The 26157-nt window shown below is 41.6% G+C and overlaps 1 long non-coding RNA gene across 2 annotated transcripts in view; it reads left to right on the plus strand.

Moving 5' to 3' along the window:
• Positions 1–26157, plus strand: part of LOC125714499 (uncharacterized) — a 127761-nt gene that overhangs the window by 8501 nt on the left and 93103 nt on the right. For both annotated transcript variants that reach the window (XR_007383762.1, XR_007383763.1), the window contains exon 2: positions 2559–2666. This is a non-coding gene — a long non-coding RNA (uncharacterized LOC125714499). The remainder of the gene's footprint in view (positions 1–2558; positions 2667–26157) is intronic.

The following is a 26157-nucleotide window of genomic DNA, read 5'->3' on the forward strand; positions in this document are numbered from 1 at the left end:
TGTAAAGAGCAGTGATGTCACCTCTGCAACGACACACTCGCCTTGATATCCTGTCCATGAAAATCACAAATGGGACAGCAGACAGGACACAATCTTGATTGAGGCCAGTCTAAACAATATCAACCTTGTGTCAACTGTATGAACACACCACTTTCTACATTCATACAGGGACCAAACAGGACACAGTACCAGCTACAGGATCTCATATTCCTGTATCATCATGATCAGAGTCATGAGGTCATGCGGTTTCTCCACAAAGCACATGTTGTCCATATTAGTATGTCCCCACAAAGCATCACATAGCTTGGCTAACCCTCACACACTCCTAGCACTGATTATGCATGACTGACTGTGGTCAACGTACCTTTACCCCCTATTTTACCTTTAAGGGTCAGCCTACTGTGTGCACCAGGACACAACCATTTTAATTATGTCTATTGAAAGGTTTTTGTATTAAAGTTAGCTAAAGGTTAGCTAGGTTTGCTGAAGAAATGGTGCTGACAAGAAAAAACTAATCAGGATAGACATGAATATTACATCAAAAGACATCACAAAGAGCTTTGAAATGGTTGTAATTAGATTCTGAGAAAGAATGATTCCACACTCTGAAAAGTTATAAAGAAATGGGGAAGGTTACAGTACATTTAATTTTTGATCCATGTACTAGCATTGGCATTAATTGCTAAGAATTTATATTTAAATTTGATCTAACACTAAAATTAAAGACAAAAGAAACTTTTGACAGGATTTAAATATAAGAAAACAGTACATTTACTGATATGATTCAGGCAATTTAAAATATTTGTACAAAAAAGTGTTACCTTTTTACATCCAACTGGGCATATTATTTGGAAAATTTCATGCTTTTATGCCATTAATACTAAAGGCATTATAACGTGGAGCTGCCAAAGGTGAAAATGGTACGTACTTGGGGCTAGTGTGGTACTATGGCATGAGCATTGCTGTCCAGACACAGGTTTCAGGATCTTCAGCATCTTTCAGAGTCAGAAGAGTTTATTTCCATGATGATTTCGAGGTAGAAATTAGATCTCATTAACTCGCCCCCACCATTTTTGGGGAGCACTTACAGTCACTTATGTCTCCAACAACAATGCTGTCATTCAGTTTTAGACCACAATGTGAAGAGCTTCTCCTAACCACCATTGCTAACATTAAAATTACGGCTTAGGTTCTTCGGTAACCATCAATCCCGTGGCTCCTGAAATAAATACAAGGTGTCAGTCTAGTGCAATGCGTGAGAGCTGGGTTCCTATACCTAAAACGATTGCAATGCAGTGATGCCTTTAAATGCTACATATTCCATAATGCCCTTTGCACCAGGCCAATCGCAGACCTGAAGCTGGTTGAAGCTGCATACTTACTTTCTCTTTTAAGAAGTAGTTGGCACAGAAACGCTGGAATGAATCGACATTTTCCACTGGATGTAGAAACTTCTTTTTATAGTTGTTATTCTCTCATTATTCGATTAATCTCAAAGTCCAGCAGAACTAAAAAGAAACAAGGAAAGAATATAATAATGCTGACCACAGCCGATTTCATTTTTACTTAATGAGTAAATAAGTCGGGAATATGCCATATGAGTATTAGCCTTGGTGCAGCCTGCCAAATGAACAGTTTTACTGCCGCTTCAAAGCACTGATTGAGTATAACTCGACAAGCATGCCCCCGTATGCTAATTGATCCAGCATTTCCATATCCCACCACACATATTGAAATTGAATGATCTCACCGACGGACCAGGTTACATTTAATAGGAATGCAACAAACTGCAACAATAAAACACACCTTCTCTGTTGGACATTAGAGACAAATGTAGACTTTTTTTCTTCCCTTCCACTGAGGAAGTGCTTTTCAAGAAGAACGTTGAACATATGTTTTTTTTTTTTTGTTGAACTCCTGAGAGTTCAGATAGACAGTAGAGTAAGCAGCCGGAATCTATTAGAACCAACTTTGCACAGTTAGTTAGCTGTCAGGACCCCAAAATGCTCTGATTCTCATTTTACGGAGCATATCTTGCAGCATGTAGTACAGTAGTAGAGTTCAGGTGGTCAGAGATTTGTAAAAAGAGATTATGGCTGTATGTAAAATGATAACATCCACAGAACTTTTTTGAAATTAACATAATGCTTGTTTAAGTCTTTAAACAAGGGCAGAGGATTAAGCTGCACGTCTCGTCTCTGCTTGCTTTTCCATCTCACTTGGCACAATGTGCACCACATTTTTATTATCATTTTTAAAGCGAGGCACCTATCAAACACCCAGAAGGCTGCTGGGAGTGGAATATGTCACATGACCTAGTACATATCACATGACAGTCACACATGCCAGATACATTTGCTCATGTTGGCCCTCAGATGCTGCTGTTACTATTTTTGCAAGTTGTTTGGAATGCAGGTATATTCTAAGCACAAAAATACCATAATGCAATATTGTAATAACAAACAAAGCTCAGATTAATGTGTTTTTCCTCTGGAAAAGCTTTAGTTTATTATAGATTCCTATCATGCACCTCTCAGTTCTACTTTATAACTTTTCAGAACGGTACCTTTAAACTGAACAGGAGGGGGTCAGGTCCAAAAAACGACCGTGAGAAAGCAGTCATTTCAGGCTTCGCCCAAGGGAGAGACTGAAGCAGGTCTATTCAGGTAAAGTCCGACCGCTAATGCTTATGTTTAACATACAATTACAGTGTAGTTATTCCATAGAAAGCAGCATAACAGAGAGCTCATTAATGAGTTATTTCTAGATGGGGGGAGTTTATATTTTACTAGACTCCACAAATCTTACATTTTTTTAAATATAAAAACTATTTTATAAGGTGAATTATTGCATAGAATTTTACTGGAGCCAAAGAACTTAATGTCAATGTATACAATTTTCAGAGCATCTTTGAAACAATTAAAATCTACGTTGGCCAAAGTCATATTTTCAAAAAGTGGGACAAAATTACTTGCAGATGTTATTTCTCACACATAGTTTGGCTCGACTGTTTAGGTTGTCCTAATTATCAAGCATTTTATAATGCAAAACAAAACAAATTCTGAAAGTGGTTGTTTTATTATGTAGTACCACTTTTTTGTCTCACAATTAATTTACCTTAGAAATGAAGACAGACATAAATCCAGGTGAGCATCTGTTTTTATTTATTGCATTGGCAGTATTTTGAATTTTTTTTTTTTGTGATCCCACCATCTGTTCGCCATGACATCATTTAATATACAATGGCGGCATAGACTTCAAACAGTGACATCATCACGTCATTAAGTCGAGCCTCTTGTCCGAAGCACCTGCCTCATCTTTCACATCATTACCATGAGACTGGGTATTTAAGTGAGATGATCACACCTGGGCCTCCATCCTACAAGTACGGTACATGCAAAACCCGAGAGTCAGACCCTTGAAGACCCAGTAAGTGCCATTTGAACTTTGCAGTCTCTGGGACCTTCTTATCACCCAGTTGCTCTTGACTGGTTTCTTCTCCGACTGATCTCCGTGATAATTAAATGAAACGGGTTTGGCCAACGAGGCTTTTCGTTCCATCCTGGTGCAAGATTCACATTCCAGCATGCCAGGATTATTACGAGAAAGCGGGTCAGTGCTGCCAAACACTCAGAACCACCTGGACCACTTGTGCTGGACTCTGGTGTTCACAATTTCATGCACTTTCAAAGCTCAAAAATATTTTCTTAGAATTACTGGACCGCTAGGATATTTTCACATGCTATCAAGTGGTCTGTATTCTGCCCTGTTCATATGTTAATATTCACTTCAAATTATTTTTATATAGTGCCTTTCACAAGGGAGTCAGCCCCAGGCACTTAACATGAGTGTTGTAACATTGCTACATCATTTATACGGCACAATTCAAAAACAGGGAAAAGAGAAGACAAAAAAATGAAAGAACGAAAAAAAGATGACAACGGAGGAGAGGGACCAAAAAAGAGAAAAAAAAAAACCTCTAGGCTCCAAGGTCAGCTGGCTGCCCACCCCCACCCCCCCCCCCCGTACATGCTAACATTATAGAAAAGAGAGAATGGGCCTGCTTACTGAACGCAAAGTGTAAACATGATTATATGTGATATTAAATTTACTTTTATTTCCATTATTTTACTTATCAGACAGTTTTATGAAAAGTGATGTATGACAGAGAGAACAGGGTCAGCTGCTGGGAATGACTGGGATTAAGGGTAAAACCACAGAGCCAAACGTCACCCAGCTTTCACCTCAAATACAGACAGCTAGACGGTATGAACAATAAATTCATAAAGGCTTATATTAACTTAAGGATGGACTAATAATTTACTTGGTGGTGAGATACGCAACTGAAAATGTAGATAGATTACAAGTGATATCCCTTTTTGAACCCTGGAGACAAATACTGGAAAAATCAGGGATGATCCTCTTCCAGGTCCTCATCTTGTGTTTGGAGATAAAGCATAGCACAATAAATTCCTTCTGACACATTTACCGGATCAAGAATAAAGACTTTGCTTTAGTAACATCACTCCCGAATAACATTCAGAACATGTGTCCCACTCTACAGATAACATTCCATAATAATTGCAGAGTCGGAAAGTCAAGATTGATTATTGTGACAGATATACGCTGGCCTGTGTGTACCTGTGTGCGTGTGTTTGCCTGTAGTAGAATGAAGCATGTATGAAGCATCATACAAATGGTAGCAAGTGCAATGCTCTTGCCAAACTATTCTCATGAACCTTATATGTGCAGGACATCCTACAAATGTCTCTGGAAGGGAAAAGAAAATCATGGCCCATAAATGGATTTCAGGGTGGTGTCAAACTATAACTTTATATGTCTATCAAAGTGATGCAACTTAGCCATTTCAAAACCTCTCCTAAAGTCTTGCCAGTATTCGCAGTAACCATGCAGTATTACCTGTGTGTTTGCTGACTCGACCTCTAGCAAACCATGTTTGGTTAAGCAATACAGCTAGTCCGTGGGGGGTTGAAACCATCTGACATATGGACAACTCATACTTACGAATGGACTGCCATAAAGCCCATTATTTAAAAAATTTGAGTTAAATACAATGGTTCATAACAACGAACACACGCATTACTTTGTGTGACACTCACGAAAGCATTGCATGGCTCGTCTCAGACTTTACGCACAATACTCTGTAAGCTGTAAATATCTGATGTAAGAATGCAGCATTCTTTATTTGCATATATACGTTCAGCTCGGCGGTAGCAGAGCAGTGAACGCACAGCCCAGTCGAACCAGTCATAATCCAATATCTATACATTAAAAACAGACTAGTGGTATCCGGTTAGGCTAACTGGCATCTCTGAAATCCCATAGTGTGAGTATGTGTGTCTGCCCTGCAATAGCCAGGAAGCTGATTAAAAACAGGGAAACAAGGGGAACCAGCCAGTAAATGGGACTCTGGCGGACTAGTTATTTGGAGATACATTCCACCAGATTTAAAACAGGGAACCGGAACCAAAAATCTGACCAATAGACTGAAAGTAGATTTACATGAGTTACACGGGATAGCCAAAAAGACAGAACACGGTTTAGCCCTAAGAAAGGATGGATGTTCTCATTAGTAGTTTCTGGAACTGAATTTCTGGGTAGAAGCACATCCTCTAGGATAGGGGAGAGTCTTCTTCAGCTGGAGAGTGGGTAAGCTGATAGCATTGCTAGTCATTTGGTCACAGGAGTATCAAACGCATTCTGCTTAGGTTTAGAATTAGACATGCTGTAATTATGTACGGGCAAGGGAAACGGAAGGGATTAGTGTCTGTTTTTTGTTTTTGTCTTTTCGTTAAATAAAGCTTCGAGTGCGTAGGCGGTTCCTTCTGCCCTGTGGAGATTTCCAACATGGCCGCCGGCCAAGATGTACCTCACCAGGTGTTTCTTATTGTTTTAACAGGCCAGTAACATCCATTGCTTCCCCATTCAGAGGTGCGAGCACAAAGGGTGAAATCGGGGGGGCCGCATGGCTGCCAGCTCCTGTTGTGCCCCTATATGCACATTCAGCACTTCCCAGACTGTAAACATGAAGGAATGGCCAATTCGGTACAGAGTGTAACCATCACGGCCGACTCCGGAGAAAAGAGCGGAGGGCGCGTGGTCCCGGATCCCTGCATCTCCTAATCACTCTGTAAATAACATTAAGCATCTTGACTGCACACTTATGCAAGGAAAAAATCCATAGTAAATTCCAGATGTGCATTATATTGATGGATTAGTGCCATTGTGTTGTAAGAGCCGTCTAATACCTGCACAGTTACAAAGCTACCACCTGCTTTATGGCTTTTGGACAACCTATGGAGGTGCCAGAACGTCATCTGTAATGCGAGTCATCTTCTCGAAGCATAATGAGGCATAATGAAAGAGGGCAAGATGGTAAAAGCATTTCCTCTGTAAGCTCCACCACCACGTGGATCCCAAGCAAAGGCAGTATTTTTTAATTTGCAGCCATATTCTGTGTTCACTGGCAGCCAGGACTGAAACAGCATGTTCTCCCCTGCAGCACGTTTTTATCTGGGTCTTTTCTTTTGAGGCAGTCATGTTTCACAGCGTCAGGCAGTGCGGATAGCCGCCTGCACATTAATTGTGTTTTGTCAGCATTGGGACTCAATGCCATGTGACCCGACAAGGAGCCTACTTGCAGTTGTTTGAGCTAATATCTTTGAGGATATTCAGTTTGTTGAGCTTTTTTGAGCATCTCTCGGAGGATACTCGCCACATATTCATTTCTTTATGTCTGATGGTCAAACGGTTGACCCGAAATAGCCGCCAAACCCACTTCACTGGTGGCTGACTGTTGATGCATCGTACCTTTTGGTTGGACCCGTTCAGGTTTGCTCATTGTAGAGATACTCTGCTGAATGACCATTATGCCCTCCAGAGGACGCTGTAGCTACAGTGGGACCAGCGTCACCTTCCAGTCTGGCATCGTTGGGATTTTTTCATTCCTGCATGACGTGAGGGATTTGGGGGCCCTCACGAGCTGGCGTGTGTAATGGCTTCGATTCAGCCTGTAAGCCCCTCGAGTCACACGGGAGCTTCCCAGTGCTGCGGCCAACAAAATCCGTCCCTGTGAGTTTCAGGCGATTTCTACTGGCCAGGGAAATGAAAAAAAAGGATTACAATGGAAGAAGAATCAATGCATCAAATCTGTGAACACAGATTGTCCTACAATGCACAGCCGGCATTGAAAAGATCAAAAAAAAATTATTCAGTGTGGTGAAATGTACATTTAATATGAACCCACGTTCTCAGCTAGCTAATGTCTTTCTCTTACTAGTGGTGTGAAGTGGAGGCAGAGGGAGCAGTAAATAGGGATCCTGTGGGCCCAAAAGTACCAGCAATCAGCTGGAGAGCTTTGTCCTACAGAAAGGAAGGACAGCAAAGTGATGAAATTAAGCGTCCATCGACTACATGATCCGTGGTTTTTCTTTATATTACTTCTTCTGATACAGAACTACAGACAAAAGGACCCTTTGTTGTTGTTGTTCTTGTTGCACACACAAGTCAAAATCAAAGTTTAAATGAAGTTTAAACTACTCTCTGGGGTATATATTTTGAATGTCATCATTTATAAACGATTCTTTAGCAACCTCCCACAACCCATTGAGTTTATGCCAAGAATACAATCGCACATTTTATGGTGCTGACTTGGAATTAGCGTAGCTGCTAATTCCGCAAGCCATGATTCTTGCAGAAGGGCATATTGCAGGCCATATTTCAGCCTAACAATTATATCTTAAGATCAGCAGGACTCTGAATCTCCCATGATTTGTGATAATTAAGTGCGTACATCGGTCTCTCCCAACCTGGTCCTCGGGGACCCACAGCCATTCCATATTTTTGCTCCCTGGCAGACAGTCCACTTTTTTGCTCCCTCCCAGCTCCTGGTAAAAATGTGGACTGTCTGTGGGTCCCTGAGGACCAGTTTGGGAAACACTGCTTACAAGAGTGGGGGATATTTCTCAAAAGTACTAAAATATACAATATAGAAGATTGTTATTAACCCAGGGCAAATAACTACTAAAGGTAGTTAAAGTGAGTATTAAGTAGTATTAACAATAAGTTAATTTTAATAGTAAAATCACACTGGCATTGGATGCCTGTTTTGTTTGAGCTGCAATCTAGAACTAAAGCTTTGAGACCTGTGGTGATGGGGATTTTCTCCCGCTCTGTGGCCAAGAACCAATAAAGTCTATGATTGATGGTTCAAACAGCCCCCGCCCACCACCAGATTACAGAGCTCTATTGCGCCTTTACAGCTGGCATCTACCCAAAACATGACACTGCTGATATAATGCATAAAAAGGCATTAAAACACAGGACTTACTGTTAACCATCCTATCCAGACCTTCACCACACAGCCTGTGCATTTCGCTGACACAGGTGAGGTGCATGTTTGTACTGTAATTGTGCACTGACTGAAGCCATTTCATATTTGTATGACGACTCGTGCCGATAACCTAATGTCTGAGATCTCATTTCCTGTGTTATTATTCAAAAATTCAATACATTTATTTTAGAAACATTTTGTTTGTATAGCCACAAATTATTTTAACTCTTATACCAGTGGTTTGTAGTTGTATCCATTGTCACACGTTTCTGTTCCCATTTTGCCGGTAAATATCTTTCCCATGTAAAACACCTTTTGAATATAGCTGTTCTTCACACAGCGAGAGTCCTTGCCACTCCTTTTGACATGCTAAGGGAGACATGATCAAAGAAGTCCGTTCATTCTTTGGCACTGAAGCAACATTACTAGCTCAAGAGCTTTTCCTCTATCATTTTTGGACTCTCATCTGCCTTTTTTGTACCTCAAGGACATACCTGTAACTCTGTTTTCAGTACTGAGATGACAAAGATAGTTCCATTAAGTGACTGGGTAACATATCACTTGACAGGGCACAAATAATATAGTACTATACTATTACTTATGTATTAATTAACCCCAAACTAAGTTTTAGTTTCATACTGATCTCATGTTAATTCATCATTAATGAATCATAATGCATCTTTTATATTTGTTACTATATCTGTTAATTCTATAACCTTTGTGAAATACTGAACGAACAAGTCATGAATAACACAGTTGAAATACTGATCTCATGTTCGCTCATCATTAATGAATCGTGAAGCATCTTTTATCTCAAAAAGCAACTATACTTGTTTATGATTTGTAGTACTTCAGTAGTAACTTATCACTAAGTATTTGTGCCACATCAAGTGAAGTGTTACCAGTGACTGAGTCAAATCTGTCCTCTTACATTGTCCTGAATGACCTTATATGTATCCCTACCTATAGGCTACCCGTCCATTTCGGTATTAACTTAATAAATTTGTTTCTGCGCACACGACTGAAATCATCGACTAAAAATTCCTTTCAGTCAGCAGGTTAGATGAGAACTTAAGTCTCCCGACAAGTTTGTTCCTATTTTGAAAAGCAAAATCTTGGAAAATATTGGATTGGGCAAACACCACTGTTTTACATATTGGCTGGGATATCTCACACCTGCCCCACAACCTTCCATTAAAATCAGGCCATGTCCACGTTTCTTGCTCCTACTGTAGCTTGAAAAATTAGTTCTTACATCACTTCCTGTCCATATTTTCATTCTATACATTGTCAGGTTTTATTGGCTTGTATTGCCTTGAGGGGGTGTGTCCTCTGAATAAAATGGAAGGTGTTTAGCCATAGTGACATGACGGCTAGCATTGTTCTCCGGGGACAAGATTCCCACCTATTTATCTCATGCATCTCTGACTAAAGCCGTTTGGCACCTTTCACGCTGGTCAGGTCTGGCGTCATGGTTACGGTATGCCTTGTGACATGGCAGAGTTCCATTTCTATTTGCAAACAAGGAGGGAAAAAGGAAGAACTCCTGGTGAACATTTTGGCGGGGAGTCGAGAATGAGGCACGCACAATGCCCAGGGAGTCATCCAAGATACTCTGATCCTGGAAGAACATGCAGATGAGACTCTGCTCCAAGACACTGTCAAAACAAAAGCAGAACATGCTAGTATATACTCAAACTGGGAACAAGGAGCAATCAGACGAAACTAATCAATACGAACAATTCCGGTCACCTGACTCTTCGTCATCCCAGAGACGGTCCGCTTCCCCTTCCTCACACGTGACTGCTGGAAAGATTCACCCGCTTGCTTTTTATATCGCAAACACCCTCCAGGTCCTGCTCCCTTTGATTTGTAAACTCCAACCAATATCAACAAACCAAAGCTGCTTCCAATTCTCGTGTATCACACGCCTCCCTTCCAAGATGGTATTGCCCTGTGTAATCTGCTCTATTGCTTCAAGTACAAAGAGTTCAGATGCTAATCATATGTCATGGATTCAAGTGGCCGCAGATCCTGTAAGTCCTGGTACAGTTTTGATTACACAGGAAGTTGTCTTGGCTTTGCTGTGCTGTCAGAGAATACTGGGTATTTAGAGTTCTGTAAGCTCCATAGGAAGGTTCTGTTCCCTTATTGCTTTCACTTGAAGATACAACCCTGCTAGGTTCCTCCTCTGAATCATTATCAGAGCAACATATCACCGGAACTGTCACTGCTTCCCATCTCTGAAGCTGCTTCCTGTATGTCACTGTCACCATTCAGAACCTGATGCAATGAACTTAATTAACTTACAGTATTCTAGGGCAAATTTTGAAGTGCGGAAACAATGAGTGTTAAGGTTATTGCAATATAACCAAGGGGCTGAGCGACTCGTTCACATGCTAATATTTACAATGCACTCATGCGCATCAAAGGAACATGCTTATTGTGGATATCTAACCTTTCGACACACATCAAAGGCTGCGAAAGTTGCCAGAAGCGTCATCTGTCTTTGCGCCGACTTTCCACATCCCATCAGAGTGTCTAAACACCGAAAATGACTCCATGACCACAAATGAGGAGAAGTCATCAAGTTTTGCTGAGAAGCAAAGAGTGGATGGCATGTGGCTTGGGGGGGGGGGGGGTATCATGGCCTCACACCTCCAGGGATGTGGCTCTGAGTCCTGCCCCCAGCTCTGTATATGGCCTGTGCATGCTGTGGGTTCCCTCCAGGCACTTTGCCCCCTTCATATACCCCTCACCCCCAAACCATGCTAATCAGGAGTATTGGCTTCCTGCATGGTGTGAATGTCATGAACCGTCATCCGGCTTGTCCCCTGCCTCAGCTTATTCTTCCTGACCTAAACTCCAGGTTCCCTAAACTGGGTTAGTGATTAAGGAAAGTGAATGCTGAATCAAACGGGCTTCCTCATAATTCTGTCAAGTGTGCAGAGTTACACAACAAGTTTACGGCAAACTGCTTTAGCTTTAATTCATATGATTCCGAGGATATCACAAATTCAGTTCTAACTAGTTAGAACGCAAATTCTTTATATCAGAAAATCAGTTGTAACTAGTCGTAACGTGTATTTTCGTCGTAACGTTGTATCTAGTTAAAATGCAATATTATTGATATCAGAAGATCAACATTTAACTAGTTAAATTTGCTTATTTCTGTTGCACTGTCCACTTTGCTGCTGTAAAATGCAAATTTCCCACCCGTGGGACTAATAAAGGCTATCTTATCTTAAAATGCGAATTCTTATGTCAGAAATTCTATTTTAGTTAGTCACATTCAAAATGTTTTTATCATTAATTTCAATGGGAACTGGAATTTGAACAAGTTGAAATGTCAATTTCTGATATCAGCAATTCAATTGTCAATTTATGAACTCATACTAATTAAATTTTAGCTAGTTAAAATACCAATTTCTGATATCAGGCCAAAGGTTGATATCAGAAATAAAAATGCAACTAGTTGAAAATCCAATTTCTGATATCTGGCTACATAAATTAGCGACAGAAGGTGTCCATTGGTCTTGCTAACTCATAAATAAAAAAAACAGGCCAGGACTCCATTCCGTTACATATTAAAATGCCTTTATAATGTTAGTTTGGCGAATTCACAGGGCAAACAAGATTAAATCACCTGCACACAGGCATTTTAATATATAACGGAAGAGTGCCTTGGTCTTTTTCTGTTTTTGATTATAATTTTATTTTTTTGCAAATTGCTCTATATTTTTTCCTTTACCTCGTTAAAGCTCTCTGTTACTCTGTGCGGAAGGGGCCGTTCAGTTGGTGTAAATGGATAAAGTGAAGCTCCTCCGTAGTGAAAAATGGGCATCGCATGGTATCTGATGCTTTTCGGTGGTGTAATGAATGAATTATTCCACTGGGGGGGTCGAAGAGGGACAAAATCAGAATTTAGTGATTAGTTTTCATACCACAGCACAACAACGAAATGTGTTCTCTGCATTTAACCTACATGTGACAATGTGATATAGTAGGGGGCAGCTAATTCAGTGTCCGGGGAGCAGTGCTTGGGGGGGGCGGTACCTTGCTCAGGGTACCTCAGTGGGGCCTTGTTAGTCGGGGATTTGAACCTGCAATCTTTCAATTAGAAGTGTGCTTCCCTAACCATTAATCCGCCACTAGATTTCAGCAATCTACTACAGATGTCAGTCTCTGACTTGTGAGATATCTGTGAGCTGCTGAGCAGTAAGAGATTTGGTGGTTCTGTACTGGATGCTTATATCTCATGCATGCAGACCAGCCAGGTAAGGTTTGCAACGTTTCGATTGGTTGTTGAGGAGACCGTTGCAGTTTTATACTTGATGTATATTTTAACCCCATAAACATTATCACAAGCCATAACAATGTATTCACAAAGTGCTCAGATACCATCCGTATAAATGTGAAAATAAAATATTAGAACGTTTCATTCTCGCAACATTTTATTTTAGTAATTAGTTTAACTACTACTAAAAACTAATAATAATGAAAGTACCATGTTTAAGCAGTAAATCCAGACCTGCAGGTTTAGCATGGAAGATCTGGCAGAAAACCAAAACTAGTTATAAAAAAAAAGAAAGTGGATTTTTTTCACCTTATGCAGATATTTATTTCTTCATTTGTTGGACTCATGGCCGCAGTATTTCTCCCTAAGCGGTCTACCCCACTGGAAACTTTTACAGATGCTTCAGAGATGTGCTTCCAGCTCCTGTTGCAAACAATTAATATAACACCTTCTCCTTGTGGTCTGAGGTGTAAGATAATAGAAGGTTCAGCTTTAAATACCTGGAAGAAATGTGCATATTTTCATAATAGTTCTCAGACAAATCGACAGGAAGAATCTGTTTTTAAGTAGGTTGCTTGTAGGTCATTGTTCTTTAGCCATGCCACGACTTTGATGCATAAACCTTCACGAAACACTTTCCACCATATCAAATTGTGTGACAATGAAACCATCTGACAAATTTCAGATCAGTTTGGTCATCATTGGTTTGCATCATAAATATATAGCTAGGCACACTTTTTTTTATAACTTTAGGTTGAGCATTGGGGTTGAGGTCTCTACCCAGGGGCTCTGGGGGGTTGTATTGGCAGGTATTGATTACCCCCCCCCCATAATTTCTGCTCATGGATATAGTGCACAGTAGCAAATGTTAATAGAAATAATCGGCACCATTTTCACACTCCGTTTTTGTATATGCAGTATGTAGAAATGAATCAGATGGTCTTCTGCATGCTCAGCTTTGTGAAACACCATGATCATACCGTGCTTCGACTTGAAAAGGACTTAGTGTGGCATCCCGTCTCAATCTATAATGTCTAGTCTAAGCTGTCAGCATGTCACCTACAATGATTACAGCATTGTCTCCTGTCTCCTGTCTGAACCATGGAGGCAGACAATAGACACACATGGTCAAAATAAAAAAAAAATCAGCAGATAAACAAAACAAACAAACAAACGAATGAATAAATAAATAATTGTCTATGTTGGAAAACCCACAAGAAAGAAGAACTGATACATAGAATTTAAACCCCTAAAACTTTCAAGGACATGAAAGTATTGCTTAAGTGGTAAGGAATTTAACAAGACAAAGTACCTTTTTACTAGTCATTTTCGGCTTTGTATCAAAATAATGAGGCTGTTTCAAAAATAAGGGGCAACTTCGTCCAAGCAACTGGAACACATTTACCCTCTCCGGGGCATTATGTGTTTCATTTTATCCACATATTGCCCAAGAGTCAAATGAAGTATTCACCTCTTTTTCACCATTTGTTAAGCTTAAAAAGTGTTGTAGATTTTCTAAACGGACGCAGGGCTTTCTGATAGCTCTGCCAGGAAAAGCAGCCCCAAACTCCACTCACAAACATATCGGTCCCCAGAGAGCAGGATAACCAGGCAGCAAATTGTGATCAGAAGGGTGCTGGGTTGAATCCCAGGGCTGTGCAGACTGATGTTGCTATTGGGCCCCTGAGTGAAGCCCTTAGCTCAGGGGGCATTGCACGCTGAGTGATCCCAAACTTGATCTCACCTTTATATCTCTCAAAAAGAGCAAGAGGGGTTGATGAAAAGAAAATTCCCCCAAGGACATAAATAAAATGTATTCCTCCTATGCAAACTTCCACACACTCGCAGGTGGGGTGAGAGTAGGACACCATTTTCCCGATATATTGAGTATAGGTTACATGTCATTAATACCCGAGTTATCGTATAATAATTTATTCATCTTCCACTGTTGACACCTGAATATTTTTAGAGCTAGTTCTAGCGTATAGATTGAAGAACAGTCATGGACTACCCTTTAAGTTTGTCGCTCTGAATAATCCGGGGAAATGGCTGATGATCGCCTGAGTTGATCTGAGTTTTCACTGGATGAACAGTGAAGTTACAGACACCACAAGATCAGCCCATTAATGCAATGATGAAATTAAGTCGGGCAGATCAATGGTCAGCCACTTCAGATTCTCTCCCCCTTTTGATTTTTCTTCAGAAATAAAGCAGCAGTTTGTGTAGAGGTTATGGAAAAGGGCCTTTCTCTAACAGACTGCCATTTCAAACCAGGAAAGAATTCTTCCATTGTGCAGTTTGGGAACATAAAGCATTTACTGCAGTGCTTTGATGTCAAATAACAGTGGTAGTGACAAAACAGGTGAGGAATGGTTGTTTAATGTACAGATGCTCCTCTACTTACAAACTTTCAACTTACTAACTTTCAGACATATGAACAAAGAGGACTGTAAGTCCAAAGTATGTTCATTGGGCTCCCGTTTCCTGTCCGCGACATCATTTTTTTTTCTGTGTGCCAATTCCGCCCCAACATGGTGGTCCCTCCCCAGACTGTGATGTTCTTGGACATCCCAGCGGGGGGGTTCCCTTCCCAGGCTGTGTCCTCGGCGGCTGCGATTCTGTACTTTCAGCCCTAGCGAGGTCTTCAAGGAATGTAGCTCTTCCATTATCTGTGTCTGTCCTGCCGTCCCTCCCCTGTCCCTGCTTCTGGGGGTCTATCAATACAACACATCCATCTGCACTACCCATTACTATCCCTCTCCATGTAAAGACACACACTGAAGACACAGAAGGAGGTCTAACCTTTGTGAGTCAGCCAATGCAATCGGTGCTGATGGATTATTTCTGAGCCCTGCCAAAGATGCTGAGAAATGTCCAGCAATGGCCGGACATCAATCTGTGTGAGACATGGAGGTGAAAAGGCACCTCCGTCCAAAGCTCGTCTAAAGTGACCTTCAGTTATTTGTGAGGAATGAAAAAAAGCATGTAAACATAAATTATCTTTTATGTAACAGTTGCTTTGATTAAATAAAAAGGAAGAAAAATGCTGACCCAGGGCCTCAGGCGACACAGAAACCTTAATTAACTCAGTAGAACAGGCAAGACGTCTGTGTGGCCAGAAATAGCATAAGATAACCCTCAGAGTACATATTGAGTCTACCTTCTCTAGTATGTAATACTGGGGGATTTTGGATGGCATTAATGTTTATTACACATTGGTTATTACACTTTAGCTATAAAAGAAGGGTTGCAAATGTGCCTTGACCCCATCGAGTAACAAAGCAGTTGTATCACATAAACTTGCTCTCTTTATTTAAAGTTCATTGCTTCCCAAACGCAGCATTATGAATCTGGCAGAGCTGTCTGTTCTGGGTGATTGTTATGTATAAAGAAGGCCTATACCGAAAGCCCTTTTTTTTGTTTGAGACGTCCAACCGTGGCTGAAAGGTACAAAGTTAGTTAAACGTGCAAAATGGGATTCATGCGAATAGTCGATTGAGAGTAAATGGTGCAGTATCAATGAAGGGTACGTTTGTGAAGCTGAGCTCAGCACTGGCAGCAGAAGTTACACGTTTTCGGACAGAATAATACTAATAATACATTTTATTTGTATTGCACTTTATATTTTAGCAATTTCAACGTGCTACAAAGTAAAAAAAAATTGTGTAATAAAATACTATAAAAATACTAGATTATACTATAAAATACTTAACTAAATGTCTTTCTAAAAAGATAAGTTTTTTGATTTTGTTTAAAAGCATCAGTCAACTGTGGGGCTCTCTAAAATGTTCCAGAACCTAAAAGAACTTATCTCACCCTGCACTGCACCACACTTTCTCTGACCCTCCAGCACTGCTTGACTGGTCCCACCGTCTTTCAAGGCCCAAGGAAAACATGCATCAAGACTCTTCTCTGTTTTGACGCCTATGTGGTGGAAAGAACTTCCCCTAGATGTCCGAACAGCTGAGTCACTGGGTGCCTTCAAGCGACGACTAAAAACCTACCTCTTTTGGAAGTACTTGGATTAGCAAGACTTTCATAATTATACTCATTATTATAAAAAAAGTGTATTACTTGCCAACAGAGTTTTTTCGAGTGATGGAATTCTTAGTCGAGTTCTATTGAACCGGTATCAGAATGTGTTCACTGATGAGACTCCTAAGCACTGATGTAAGTCGCTCTGGCTAAGTGCGTTTGCCAAATGCCATAAACGGAAATTATAGACAAATAACAATACTGACTAGATACATCCATGCATATAGTACATAACTACATCTCATGAAATATGCAATTGTGATGTGCAAATAGATTGTCAGTGGTCTCATGTCACAATTGCCTCTCCGTTCGTCTTATTTTCAGACTTGGCCCAGTATTTGAAATATTGTGTTAAAACGTTAAAAGGATTTATAGGTGAAGATCACAAAAATGACAATCAATAACAGAATCTAGACTTCTGTGACCTGGTGTCTTGGCCGACCCCCTCGCGGTTCCCCAGGCTTATACAGATCCAGATGTTCAGCCCGACACGTGGAACATGAGAGGAGGATATTCACTCTTTTCTTTATCTCTTCATTTACTTTCTTGTTCTATTCATGTGGCACACATACAATGCAGTTCCATAAGCTCCGCCCCCCCCCCCCCCCCAGGTAGCCTGACCAGGACGAGCTTTTGGAAGAAGGGCGATATATCGTGACGTTATATCATTCCAGGCTGGCATCTGTCCCAGTCCTGTGCGACAGCTCCATCCAAAGGCATCGTGTGCCGGACATGTCTTAGGAACCCGCTGATATAAAAAATTTCATTGCGTAGTTGTACCAACCCATGGAGTCAGGGAACAATACTCGTTTCGGAGGTGGACATCCCTTCGGGTTCCTGGCCAAGTGACACTCGGCTTGGATCGGTGAGCCGGACGATCCGGTATTTTCGCCTGCACGATAACCTAAAAGCCATTCTGCTTGCCGGAGTTCCATAGCCCAGGCCACCAAGCTCAGCCACCTAAATATGCAGTCTGTGTGTGGGGAGCCTTTGAAATTTCATATTTGCGGAGCCACAAGGCCAGTCGAGCTGAAATATTTTCAAGTGGCTGCCAATGGTTTCTTCGCTTTAACTTCTTCCTTTCCTCCCATTTTTGTCCATGGGTATTTGGCAGAGGGGTGCATCACGCGTTCAGCAAAGACGTTTCGGTGAATGTGGTATTGGGTGTGCCATTTCTGTCACCGCGCAGCGACCTGGGCTTCTTGAGCGTGCCCAGAGCGAAGTGCCAGGGGGTCAGGGAGACCCTCAGGGTACGATTCGACAGAGTGATTCTCTCTGTCCAATGAAATGCAGTTTAATAACCTATCAGGAATACATAAATTCAAATGAGCATGTCCTGTTACCAGGATTCCAATGAACTTCTTTCTTCATTCTTTTTTTTTTTTTTTTGAGAACAGCTGCGGTTTTTTAAAATAGCATTTTGCTGGGCTGTAGCAATGGGTGGAGGGGGGGGGGGAAGCTGTATTTGTAGTCCCAACAAAAATAATAAATAATCAGTTATAAATAAATAATAAAGAGGAAAATGGCAACTTTGGTCTTTGGATTCCACTTGAATTTAGCCTCATCAGTCGTAGGTCTCGACCCTGGCATTCAGTGCTTTTTGTGGTCACCTTCTGGCAGCACAGAGGGATTTTTGCGTCCGGCATGGTGTCCTCTCCAGTACAGCTCCGACTCTTCCAGCACAGCCCGGCCTCTCATGCCAAAAGCGTTCTCTCAGAGGAAGAGACGGATGTATAAAAAAGGAAATGCACAGATCTGAAAACTGGGAGTAATTGCACGTTGGCAACCGAACGCAAAGCTACATGCGTCTTTGAGCTTGCGTGTGGCAGGAAAGCAGTCCGCTGGTATTATATTAGCTGACAGACGTGCGGCGTTGCCATTAAACGTTTGTGCATTTTATCGGACTGGAAATATGAGCGGAGTGAACTGGGTAGAAAGGACTGAGGGGGACTGATTTGATCAGGGAAGCGGATGCTTGATTTTTCTGAGGAATTTGCACTGGGATTGTAGCTCAGGAGCATGTCTCACATTATCTCAGGGGCACTGGCATCATGTCTGCCAATCAGAGGGGTGTTGATTGTTTTATTTTGGTCTTCAGATCAAATGAAACATTATTTACCAAATGCACACCGCAAGCAATGAAATGAGTTTCCCTGAGAGTTCCCTATAGTATTAGTAATACGTAGAAAAGTAAATAGATAAATGAGATGGTAAATGGGGTCCGGAGTCTATCCTGGAAGCTGTGGGCATGAGGCAGGGAACAACCCAGGATGGGGGGCCAGCCCACCGCAGGGCACACTCACGCACCATTCACTCACACATGCACACCCACGGGCAATTTAATAACTCCAATTAGCCTCAGCATGTTTTTGGACTGCGGGGGGAACCGGCGTGAGATAGTAAATACAATATATATAAAAAATACATATGTGCAGATTGTCCATTCTAATAGCATGATTAGCTGTTGATTATCCTTTCTGTCTGGGGGTAGAAACTGCTTCAGAGTGAGTCGGTTGATCTGTGAGTTCTGACACCATGGTCTTCAGTACAAACACCCCATAGTCAAAGAGTGTTTATCAATACCAAGAGCTCAAAGATCATACCTCATTGGTCTTGGCGAGAGCAGAATGAACTTGGAGGGCAGTGAGTTATGGGATCGTTCTCATTTGGTGAGGATGTAACCGATGCATCCGTGATACTCGCGGATGGGCAAGAAGAACATCCGGGGTTTTTTTCCTTCCTCTGTACTTCTGCTCATTGACAATGGAAGATGACATAGAATGACAGGAATACTGTCCAGTATGCACACTGAGGAACACCCAAAGTGAGCTAAAATTCAACTGTCGTCAGACCATGTGCCGCCATATCTCAGGAGTCTTTGGGGTTCATTTGAAACTCATGAAAGCTTGCAGCGCATTACAATGTCTGCTTACGCTCGGCGTTACTTCATGTGCCAGTACAATCCCACGCTTGAGGTATAAACAGCGTACATTTACTGTCTCGGCCTTAATAACTAGGTCCGGTCTTCAGGGATCTCCCTCACACGGGTCTTTGAGAAAGAGATTTCTTTATTACAAGACGAGCGACAGCATAATCACCAGCTCAAAACCGCCGTGTTAAATAATTGACTGTAAACAGCGGGGGGAATGTTAATTATCGACTGATTCTAGCCCTAAAGAACAAAATGTATTAAACTTGTAATTTTCAATAGTAGGGAAACCTCACACAAAGCAACGTTAGGTCATACTAAAGTTCACATTCCCTGTGCATCACAAGTCACAGTCCGTTCACCTCTCCCGTATATATGTTACGCTTGTGTTCGAATTTCCTGCTGTTACTGTCTGTAAAGGCAATGCATACACAACACTGCTTAAATGTAATCACTGCTTTCAGGAAAGAGTTTGCCGGTCTATAGGTAATTATTACTTTCACACACTTTATTATAGTGATTATGATTTTGCTGGAAAGGTAAACGTTCTGAGAAATAAACAACTTAAAAAAAACATCAGGAAGAAGCAACTGCATCGGTGAGCTGGTCTAGGGTTAGGGTTAGGGTTAGGGTTAAATGTGCAAAGCTGGCTAGAGGAAGCAAATCAGGCAGGGTTTTCCTCAGCTTGGGCTAGCCACACAGCATGTCCTTTGGAATGAAAATGTGGAGGAAATTGGATCTTTCTATACAAAGATCTCATGTCAATTCATCCTCTACGTCTGTTCATTGTATATGACTTTATAGTGGTAATGTGGTTTTAATAAAAAATAATCATGATTAGTGACCTTAATAAACTGCTTCTTAAAATATATGAACGTGCATGTTCCCATGAATCAGGATGTAAATATATTTTTAAGAAGGTAATCCAGCTGGAATCATAACAGAGGGATTGAAAAGACAATGATGGCTATTAACTTTTTAAAAGAGACTTTCCAATCTCTTAAAAAAAAAAAAGATAAGATATGCATTCCTTCCAGTAGAGGGCCTTCTTTAATCAGTTTTATAGTGATAATTTTGGGAGCTTGAGGATAATGAAATGAAGGATCAGTCTGACTTGAATGTGACTTGTTCTCTGCTGGGGAGATGGGATTCCATAGTGGCAAAGATGGCTTTTGGGGGGGGGGGGGGGGCGGGAGGAACAGAATTGCAAAGATGGGAACAAACCAAGAAGGAACTGCGACACCTCCGATAATGCGGTTGATAGTCTAACAATGACCAGTGTGGTTTTTGTTCTTACAGCAGCCTTGGAGTTTGCATTTTGCTGTCTGGTTTTTGAATCGGGATGCGGTTATCCGACCATGAAACACCTCATGATTTAATGCCCTGTCGGTGAATCGGGATATCGTTATCTGGCTATTAATCACGGCTCGTCCTGCTAATGGGCCGCAGCTGGGTCAGAGCGGCACTCGTTTAGCTACTTCTTTAGCCTTTCGAGTTGATCGCCATCATATCCTAGGCATTTTAGTTATCGAGTCAGGCATGTTCTTAATGTGAGCGTTCGTGTTGAATGATGGCAATGCACAGTGCCTTCTTTTTCAGTTTTATAGTTTATTTTTCTTTATTTTTGCAGTCTGGTGCTGGTCGTAAGTAATCAAAACTCTCACTCTAATCTGACAATTGCAGGTTCACTGAAGTTTCCAGCTTCCCACGGCTATGCTCCAAGGATTATATTCCCTGAACGAAAATGCCACTTCATTCATTTAACCCCATTACGGCTTTGTCTCACGCACTCACTCGCTGTCTTCCATTCCCTTCTGGTTCTGCACATATCAAGTAATACACGTCGAAAAATTTCCATTAGTTAACGTACCCCCCTCTCACCCCCAGTTTCGTTTCAGACATAGTCAATTTTTTGCTCTCAAAACCGCTCATAGAGGCTTTGCATGCGTTGTCTGGTTTGAAAAGCATTCCAGTAAACCCCAAAACATATTGTTTCTATTTGTTTTCAGACCATTTTCCCCATCATATTACCCCTCAAAATATTTTCACAGGGCCCAAAAACTCTTTCTCTCTCTGACTTTGAACTCCAAGGTTGGAGTGTGTTGGTATACCTGCTTTTTGGTTTCCTGTAGAGCACTGTTACAAGTCTTCCAAATGACCCCATAAAAGCTATAAAAACAAACCCTATGGAAAGGAAACTGTTCTCCACCCCCCCACCCCCAATAAAAAGAGCCCACGATGCAGATGAGGAGAACCCATGAGCGGTGCCCATCGTGAACAAAACCCGACGCAAACCATCGGCTTCGGCCACTGGCCTGACGTACGGGCCCAGGTGACGAACACTTCACAATATTCAGGATGTCATGGAAATTCTGCCTCTTTTTCTAAACATGCTCTCGATTTTCTGTTATTCCGGAGCACATACAGCGCACGCTGGAAGGAGTTTCACACGGAGTGGCCGTTCGTCGGATTTGCTTTGTAATCTAAGCAGACGACTGCAGTAAAGCTTCGGCATCAGAAACTACGGGCCGTGAGAAACAGAAGTTCTTAATTTTTGGCCGGCGTTTGGCACCAGGGCCAAACTGAGAAGTGTGTGTTTCTGCTGTGATCTGTTAAAGAGAGAGGCATACCGGGCCTTTTCAGCTAATTTTCAGCTTAATCTCAATTCGTCCAGCTGATGTAGACCTCTGGCATGACAGCAACAAGCACCACCGTGGGCAGAAATGCCATAAAAACACTTTAAAGTACAGCCTGTTTCTGCACCAAGCTGGCATCCGTTCAGTCTGATAATTGAGTCCTTTTTGTCGCTAGGTTATATAACACAGAGTCTGTAAATAACGTGCCGACGCATCCAGCACCTTCTGTACCTTATGTTTTATTCATGGAAAGTTCCGGAGCAGTGTAATTTTGTCAAAGACAAAGCTGTTGCTAAGCTAAAGCGCTCGCGGCCCAAGTAATGTGCTGGTCCCTCGGCTTCTCCCCTGGACGCCCACTCAGCATGCAGGAGGTTACCTCACAGATGCCCGGCTTTGGGGCTCTGCTCCTTGGCTGAATGCTACAGAGCCATCAACACGCATGGCGCAGACCAGAGAGCCCATGTACCAGGAATAAAGAGTAGGGCTGGGGGTTGGAATGGGGGGTCATTAACCGGTGAGGAAAAGTTTGCTACGTATAAAGGAAGGATACTTACTTACGAGAAGTTACACTGCGAGTTTCACCACCTCCCACAAAAATAAAAATAAAGGTCTGAATCCTGTCAGCTTGGGGAGCCAGTTTGATGAATCATGGGGGCGGGAGGGGGGGGGGAGCATTTTTCAAAGCCCTTTTTGATCAGAAGGATAAGCTCAGCACATTTGATTTGGTTGGTGGTGCCGCATCAATCTCCCCCATAAAACAGGCGCGTTTGGGAACTCACCGTACTGACACTGACATACACTTTCAGCAGAGATATGCTTCCAAGTCTATGAAACAGTGACATATATGCATCGGTGTGGCATGCCTGGTAACGGAGCCCGGTCTGTCCCGACTGCTCCAGAGGATTTACAGGGAGGCCTAACGCAGAGTGGTCCTGGGGGCTCACTGGGGGCTCAGTGGGGGCTCACTGGGTAACCATGTGGCATCATGCCACCAGGGTCGTCAGGGTCTCTTCCAACCGTCGCTCTTTGCATGACGTGCAGGTTCCTCCATATCTTCTGCTTTTCTTCTCACAGTTGTCTGTATCTGTTAGGCTGTTTGTAATTTACCCTTAGAGTGCCCGTCCGGTGCTGAGTGGGCGTTTGTGCCAGGGTGCCCCTTACCCTTTGCTTCCAGTATCACGGCGAGATTGAGTTCGCTAAGAAGCTATGGAAGACAGATGAATGTGCGTAACGGCTACGCCTGACAGCCAAATGTGTGCTGCTATATCAAAACCATGCTAGTCTTTTGATGTCAGATCTGGTCTAGACCAGACTATCAACTTGGACCAAGACATCAAGCTGGTTTCCACCCCTTCCTGCCAGTACTTATCAGTCTCCATGCTGCAAAAGGCATCGGCGAAAAGGCTCCCCATCACTTTCATGACTCGCACGAAAAGGCATTCGTGTTCGCTCACAATAGCCGATAAAAGGAAGTTTGCTGGAATAATTTCAGGAGCTCAAATTACATTCGATAACATGGTAGCTATGGTTACTACCGTCTGTCACTTCTGCAGCTAAAATAGTAACGTTTGATTCAGAGCTCATTTATACATGAAAAGCTAATTCTGAAAGCTCAGGTCAGACTGATGCATATAAAATATCATGTATGCTCTGGTCTGGCACATAATTTACGGATTTTAAGAATTCTTAGGTTTGGTTTTGGGAAAAGATAACAGTGTTACGTAATGGCTCAAGTCAAAGAGTCACATTATGAAGTAATTGTAAGTAAAACAGGGCTCCGCATTTCTACTGATGAAGATTTTTCTTGCCCCCCCCCCCCCCCCCCCCCCTTCTGCAGCAAGCTAATATCTTATGCTAAGCTTATAGTTAACCCTATTTAACAGAAGCAGGCTGCCTTGGAACATGTGATAAAAGGGTAAAGGCCTGTTTTTGCAATGTAAGAGGTCTCAGTAAGAGGAATTTTGTTGAGAGGAAATGAAGCCAGACAAATCAACCATCCAAGAGGGAAGAAAGAAAGAAAGAAAGAAAGAAAGAAAAAGAAAACTGCACAAATCTCTCCAAAAAGCAGGCAGTGCTGCACTGACAAGCTGAACGCATTCAGCACCGTACTGTAACACATAACAGGTCCGTCACCGTGGCTAAAGTCCCAGAACCTGTCACTACAGAGAGGACATGCTAACTGCTACACACGTGTCGCATGTTGGTCATGTGTGCTAACTGCATTTAAAGCAACTTCTTCTGGGAAGTAGACTTCAGTCAGAGTGACAGGTGAGACTGAAGGTCACCATTTACAGGAAAACCAAAAGCGTGGGCGAATCAATCACTGTAACAAAGGTGTGTCACCGAATTTAGCTAAAAAAGTTCGCTCACTGCTAGACTAAACTATTTTGACAGCAAAATGCCATTCTAAAAGCAAAATAAAATAAGCATTACAATAAACCAAACCAAACAAATTAAGCAACTTTGGCATGGTCGTGATATAAAATATCACTAGTCTTAAATGTTACATGCTGCTAACGGATTTTTAATGTGTTAACGGACCTTTGGTCTTGCTGCGCCGGAATGCCGAACGCTGGTGTTTATGCATTATGGCATGCTTGACTTCGCTCTGCTGCAGCTGGCGTGCTTGTGTCGCATCAAATGATTCTGCATGATCTCCTCTGTCACTGCTTTCAGCCATAATTAATAACAGTAATAACACGGACTAGCTTTAAATACATAACACGACATCAAAAAAGATCATTGTGTTTGGATAAAGCAAACAAAGTCTTCAGATCACAAATAAATTTATGACCAATGAAAAGATCATCAAAAACAGGATAGAAGACTGAACTTGGGACTTCTGACCAAACTAATACATTCACAAAAGCCTTATGATTAACAGAAACATCCTCGACACCGAATGCTTTAGAAATATTAAAGCATTATCATTGGCATTTCAGCACGGATTCAAAGCCAGCCTGCCTTCATTAAAAGTGGACATTTCTATGGCTGTTGCTTTGTAGCGAAAAATACTCCATCCTGGCTTAATTAAAAGTGGACATTCCTCTGATTGTTCTTATGTAGCGAGAGAAAAAAAATCATCTTTTCGCATGTCATATCCAACCCTCGTTTGATGGTGAAATATGATGTGATGAGACTATATGATGAATATAAGAGAATAACGCAGCTTTTTACATGCATGTTCTCCCTGTGTTACCCAGAATCCTTTGCATACCCCAGGTTCACCATTTTCATTTAGTATACCAAGGTTCTGATTTGTTTTGACTTATTGGCTTGAAGACAAGTGATACTTGTGAGTGTTTATAGAGCTCAGGTTCGTCTCTGACCAGCTACGGTTTTGGGATATTTTTGTGTTTCTCCATCGCAGTGCTACCATGACGCTGTCACTCTGACCACATGATTGTGCCACTTGCAATGAATGACCATACTAACAATGAGGCAAACAAAGCATTTTATTTGCATTTAGAGTTTGTTGCCTGTGGTTATCTTTGTCCAGCTTTAAACGTCCCTTTAATTTTCATTTATTCAATGAGCAATACAAGTGAATATTTGTGTTCAGTTCCCAAAGTGCTGAAATTCTGTAACGTTAATATTGTAGATATGATCACAAAGTACCAGACCCAACCGCTAATGTATTTTATGAATCAAAATGGTTACCATAAAAAGGCTTAATGTGTTGAAATGACCAGCAAGTGTTAAGTCTTTACATGAAGCTCCTGCTGTTGTTATATATTGATGTGCAATATAGAAAGTTGTTTTTTATTCATTAAAGTTCAGGAAATGCTGTTTTGTTATTCAAAATTGTTCCTGACCTCTGACTTTGAACACAAATCTGATGTGGACCTTTGATCAAAAAGTTTCAGAGTCCCGGCTGTATAACATAATGTATAGCATAATGAATCAG

Source organism: Brienomyrus brachyistius, chromosome 19 (assembly GCF_023856365.1).
Source record: "Brienomyrus brachyistius isolate T26 chromosome 19, BBRACH_0.4, whole genome shotgun sequence".
Lineage (NCBI taxonomy): Eukaryota > Metazoa > Chordata > Actinopteri > Osteoglossiformes > Mormyridae > Brienomyrus > Brienomyrus brachyistius.